Genomic DNA, 6,358 nt, shown 5'->3' with positions numbered 1-6,358 from the left:
TGTGTGTGTGTGTGTGTATGTGTGTATATGTGTGTGCCTGTGTGTGGGTGTGTGTGTGCGCAATCATAAGACATGTTTAGCAGCTCTCAATGTGCCTCAATAGGCCAAGTGCATGAAATGCCGCAGAGATTTTAATGGGTATATATTATGGTCATATGTGTACATATTCATGGAAAGAGTTATCAATGTTAACTTTAAAAAGTGTATTTTATTTCCCCCTTATTTTCATGACTAGTTCACTCGAGTGTGGACTTTGCGTCTGATCTCTCCAATTGATCGATAGTTATCTGTCTGAGGGTTCCCAGAACCTGAAGGCTGATGATTGGCAGCTGCTTCATGAAACATAGAATGCATGCATGGTTGTACCAGTTGTAAGTTGTTGCATTCATTATATGCTACTGCTCTCTTTGTTTGAAACTGACTCTCTTTGTGACACATGCAAGTTTTTCAAACTATGTTGAAGACTGGTACAGCAGTACTCATAGTTAGAAACTGGCACCAGTCTACTTGCAGGTAGTTTCTCAAAGAATGACCAGGAATGATTAGTAAGGATTATTCAGAATTCTGGTCAATTTCTCCTGTGTGGTATTCACAATTGATTCACTTCTGTATGGTCTGGGCAAAGAGCAATAAGCATGTACTGATATGTAGAATAATTCCAGTGCCCTCCCATGCCACTCAGTAGGCATTATGTAACAAATTAAGTACTGTACAGATTAAACTGGAACAACATATCATCGTAATTAGCAGACAGCATACGCATGTTATGGTGTTGGTTTCACATGCAAATCAAAATCAAGTAATTACATGTATAATCTTAGAATGAAGAGGTTAGAACATAAAGGTCTTGTTTGATTATGACGTGTAATTTCTTGGTCATTTTGTGCGCCCAATATTTGCTGTGTGTGGAAATGATCTGTCTCCCTCACAGTAGTGTTTGCCACTGAATAGAACAATCTACTAGTACCAGTAATCTCTGCATTGCATCATGTACAAGTTTACAGTTTATGAGTTTTTGCTGTTGTAGTGTTTTGCAATATAATTATTCTCCTTCTTCGGCTTCTTCCACATGTATTCAAAAGTGTTTGAGAACATTTATTGTTCATTCATTTGCTTTCAAAACTGCACATTTGTTAATGTTTTTAGCCCAGTGAACTTAGCCTGTTACTGAAATACAAGAAGAATTGTTATCAGTAGTTCTTTATCTCATTCTAAATCATATATCTTTATTTTATTTTATTTTATTTTATTTTATTTTATTTTGTTTTATTTTATTTTGCATAATTTAATTTTTAAGTTAATGGCTGACTAGCTTGCCTTTTGAGATTCATTGCAGACAAAGCAAAATAAGAGAAAGTTGGTTTTTTTGTGTGCTGTTTATGGACATTTTTTTCCCCCTTGGTAAGGAGATTTCTGTCTTTTGATAAGGCAGCAAGTCCTGTACACATACTTTGTTAGTAATTCTTCAGTTTTCTCCGCATATATTCCAAGTAAAATATCACCTCTTTCTGTAGTTGGCAACTTTAGTGTTGATTTCCCTCAGGCTGAAACAAATAAAGAGGCACACCCCCTTGGTCTGGAATAAACTGTAAAGCTGTGCCCTCAAGTTATTTCCATGTCATGTTTTGTGTAGTGACATTCTGCAATATCAGCTTACTGTCTCAGCAATCTGCTGTGTAACATGTAAGGCATTCAGTCATTCTATCTTTCACATTTCTTTCTTAATGGTTACCCCTTGTTTTCTCTGCTTCTTAAATGTTCTCTTATCAGAGTGTTTGGTTCTATGGTGTCATGTATTCTTTTGGGCCAAAAATGAAGCATCGTCTGTAGGATTGACTTTAGTGTCATGTTTGAACCCTGATTGGATGGAAGAAAGCAAATCATGTCACTCAATGTTTGCCATGCCAAAGAAAGTGCCATCCTGCCCATTTTGGTCCAGTTTCAACCTTAATTTTCCTTGAAATGATTCCTGCTTTTAAAAATCACCAAAGTCAGTACTGTAAGATATTTATGTAATGTTAAATCAAATAAATTCCCGATGACTCTGTTTCGGGGGTGGGTCATGATATTCTGATAGGAAATACGTTTATCGAAAAATGTGGCACTACATCTGTGAAGAGATCCCATCTAGCCAAGCATTTTTTAGGTCCATCTGAATATTTCTTGGTGTTTAACACTTTGATATTTTTTGGTGGCAAGGATTGAACTTGTGTGTCATTAGGGAGCATCAAATTCTACGAACAATTTTTCAACAGTCTCTAGCTTCCCCAAAGAATTGTATTGAAGTTTTTGAAAGCGGCTGGGTAATTAAGTGAATCCCTATCTGTTTTACAATATTTTGCCAATACTTAGCATCTAGCACAGATGTATTAAGTTTTCTTGACACAAATGGTAGTGTAAGAGAATCAGTGAGCTAGTATGCTTGATTGGGTGACAGGGAAGTTTTGTTTAGGTGTTAACTTGTTGCAAATCTTGTATGAAATCATTTATAAGCACCTAGGACTCTTCATCAGAGGTTTTTATTTTGTTGGTTAGCCACTTGGGTATCATGACAAGGATAATTGATGTAGTGTGTTCTACCCTTTATAGGTAGAAGTGGTCAGATCACACTGGATTTTTCTGACTTGAATCAACTATTGTTCTTCCTGTTCTTATTTGATATGTGGCTTGGGTCAAATGCAATGTCTTTGGGACGTATTTGAGTTTGTTGTTTGCTTATAATGTAGTGTGACTATAGTGTGACCATCTTCCTGAGCATTACAGTATTACATGCCCCTCAGTTTAGCCACTTGTAATGAGTGCAGATTGGCAAAAAGTTTCTCTTTTGTCCTGGATGGTCCAGGTTATGTGGGAATAAAAATCTTTGTGTACACATAGAGATTGAAGTAACCAATAAAGTTCATGTTCTTGAGAAAGATATCTGTTTTTGTGTGATATACATGGAGCCATGTTACTTGATATCGCTACGTTTCAAATGAAAGATCAATGCATACCTAGTCTGGCATGAAGACCATCTGCCTGTGAGCTGGATGGTCCGAGATGCTGTGTCTTTGGCAAAGGCGGTGAAGGGTGCATTTTGTGGAAGGTACTAAAGTTGATAAAGGGTCTGGAAACCAGACTAATGCATAACTGATAACTGGTCAGTGCATGCATGTGTTGTGTGTGTGTGTGTGTTTGTGTGATGGCCGTTTTATTATATGGTATCAGATCTGCCCGGGGGTATCTGTGACTGTATTATGTGTGCAGTGTATTTATGTATGCAGTATGTTGTGCTTTCTATTTGTGCAATCATGTGAGGTGATGACACAAAGACTAATTGCCTTTGGTTGGTTGGTTGGTTGTTTGGTTGTTTTTGCTTCTTTTTTTTTGGGGGGGGGGGGTGTTCTTGTTTTGCTTCCATTTGAAAAGAAATTGAGGTCTGTTACAACTAAAATTAAAAAAAAGATTGGAAGTCTGTGAACATGTACAGTATCATGCTCTTTTCCTTTTTAATCATCTTCATCTTCTTTTCTTCTTGTTCTATTCAATTCTTTGTGTGTGTATGTATGTGTGTGTGTGTGTGTGTCATTCTTGTACATCTATCAATTTCATTCACACTGTTGTATCAAAGCATCCTAACACAAGTTGCGCGTTCTGTGTAACTTCTCGGGATATGCCGTCCGTACTGTTGGCTATCGTGTGCCATGTAAATGTACCCTGTATTTTGTGATTGATCTGACTTGAACAAATATATCTGAATTGAATGGAACTGAAATTTTAAATTCTCCAGCCTAATGGATGATGCATTAGTTTCCAGGTAGTTCATCAATTCAGACACTCATTCGCAAAATAACTACACAACCACTTGAAGCACATTTTTGCGTGCACAGTAAAATGCCCGCTGGCAGTCAAGGATTTTTACCCCGAGAATGAAAATGATGTTCCCTGCCATTTAACATTTGTTTTTGTTTGTTTGTTTGTTTGTTTTAGTTGTCTGTTTTGAATTCGTTGCAATCAAGCAAACTGTCATTATTATATAGCGCCATCATCGACAAAGTTAGTCCAAGGATGTACCTTGGCGGTCAGATCAATACCACAGAACTCTACACACGGTGTAGAGTTCTGTGGTCAATACTGATCTCTGTACTCTATTGAGTGCAAAGTGTCGACATCGGTGGCCTGGAAGGAGCGGCTTGGTCGGTCCATTTAATTTGACTCGAAACGGTCTGAATGATATTTCGCAGCGATCCCGATTCGAGAAGAAAATAACGCTGATGAAGGGATGTAATGATTAGCGCCGTCAATTTCTGCCCGTGTGAAACAGCGGTCCGTTGCGTCGTGTCCATGCATCTGGCTCTGGTTTCGTTGAACAGCTAGTTTACTTATGTTTCAAATGATATGATGGGTGTTTTTTCTTTAAAGGGAACGTAAACCCAAAGAGCAATGTGGATTGAGTGAAAGCAGTAATATTACTAGAACACATCAGTGAAAGTTGGGCAATCGATGCAAAAGTTATGAACTTTTAAAGTTTTGGTGTTGGAACTGCTGGGTAAGGAGACTGTTGGAGGTTATGACGTATGAGTGGACAATATAAAAAAATATAAAGGGAATCCAATAAAAATTCATTTTCATGAAAATTACATATTCCATCAACTTGATACTGACACATGTTAGGGGTAGCACTTATTCGCCCTGCTTTCTAAGAGCGGCTAGTCAAGTACTCTTTCATTTTGCTAGAAAAGTGAATTTCTGTGGAATTCCTTTTATATTTTCGTTATAATTGTTGTCCACTCATACGTAATAACCTCTAGTAGTCTCTTCATCCAGCGGTTCCAACACCAAAACTTTAAAAATTCATAACTTTTGCATCGATTGTCCGATTTTCCTCAAACTTTCACTAATGTGTTCTACTAATGTTACTGCTTTTACTCGATCCACATTGCTCTTTGGGTTTGTGTTCCCTTTAAAACCTTAGTAACAAGTTTTAAAGCTATCCTTACATCCAAACTTCTAGTCGCACTTTAGACGTCTTAATTGTTGCCATGTCAGGCAAGCCTAGGGCAAGCTTTCTGGTTATAGGTTTATCACCTATTAAAACATTAAAGAAGACCTCCAAATGCTTTTTACATTTGAACTCTATGATTGGTTACACTGGGTGCAGAGTTACAAAATCAATAGTGATTAGGATAAGGATTAAGAATTTGCTCTCAAAATTCATAGCAAATTACAGTGAAAAAGGATGAGGATTAGTGATTGGGATAAGGATTAAGAATTTGTTCTCAAAATTCATAGCAAATTACAGTGAAAAAGGATGATGATTAATGATTGGGATAAGGATTAAGAATTTGTTCTCAAAATTCATAGCAAATTTCAGTGAAAAAGGATGATGATTAGTGATTGGGATAAGGATTAAGAATTTGTTCTCAAAATTCATAGCAAATTACAGTGAAAAAGGATGATGATTAATGATTGGGATAAGGATTAAGAATTTGTTCTCAAAATTCATAGCAAATTACAGTGAAAAAGGATGATGATTAGTGATTGGGATAAGGATTAAGAATTTGTTCTCAAAATTCATAGCAAATTACAGTGAAAAAGGATGATGATTAGTGATTGGGATAAGGATTAAGAATTTGTTCTCAAAATTCATAGCAAATTACAGTGAAAAAGGATGATGATTAGTGATTGGGATAAGGATTAAGAATTTGTTCTCAAAATTCATAGCAAATTACAGTGAAAAAGGATGATGATTAGTGATTGGGATAAGGATTAAGAATTTGTTCTCAAAATTCATAGCAAATTACAGTGAAAAAGGATGATGATATCGCAGCTTCACTTCAAGAATGCATGATTGTGTGCTCATAGAAGCACAACAAAAGGAATAGGGCATGCATAAATTCTGCGCAGGTGAATTTGTTGTGCAAAACAGTATGGACTTACACCAGGTGCTATATTTCTTTAATATATGTGGGCCTGCTATGTCATCATCCATGTTCAGTGTAGATGGTATGCTATGCTGTAACATGCCAGGAGACACTTATGATGATAGCCGTGTGCATCTCTATAAACAGAACCTGGTTCTTCTTGAAGAGAAGGTTATAATTTATTAAAATTATCAGTGATATTTGCCCCTTCTTAATGAATACTGATTACCAAAAAACAATGTCCAACCTTGCATCGCACTTTCCAGCGATATCTGTAGGACCTTGCGGTGTTACTGTTTTAGTACTTGTCATTATTTTACAGAAAAGGGTAGGGACCCATACTAGCATACCAACACGCCAAATTCCCAATCATTTTTCCTCCCCATCTACGCCCCCTTCCAGGAAAGGATGTGACAGGTCAATTACTGAATATAAGATTAGACCCGAGGATAACG

This window comes from Diadema antillarum, unplaced genomic scaffold, assembly GCF_040938485.1.
Source record: "Diadema antillarum isolate AM-2024a unplaced genomic scaffold, OU_Dant_1.0 scf00000008, whole genome shotgun sequence".
In the NCBI taxonomy this organism is placed as follows: domain Eukaryota; kingdom Metazoa; phylum Echinodermata; class Echinoidea; order Diadematoida; family Diadematidae; genus Diadema; species Diadema antillarum.
The sequence above is the reverse complement of the archived record's forward strand: the minus strand, read 5'-3'. Positions refer to the sequence as shown.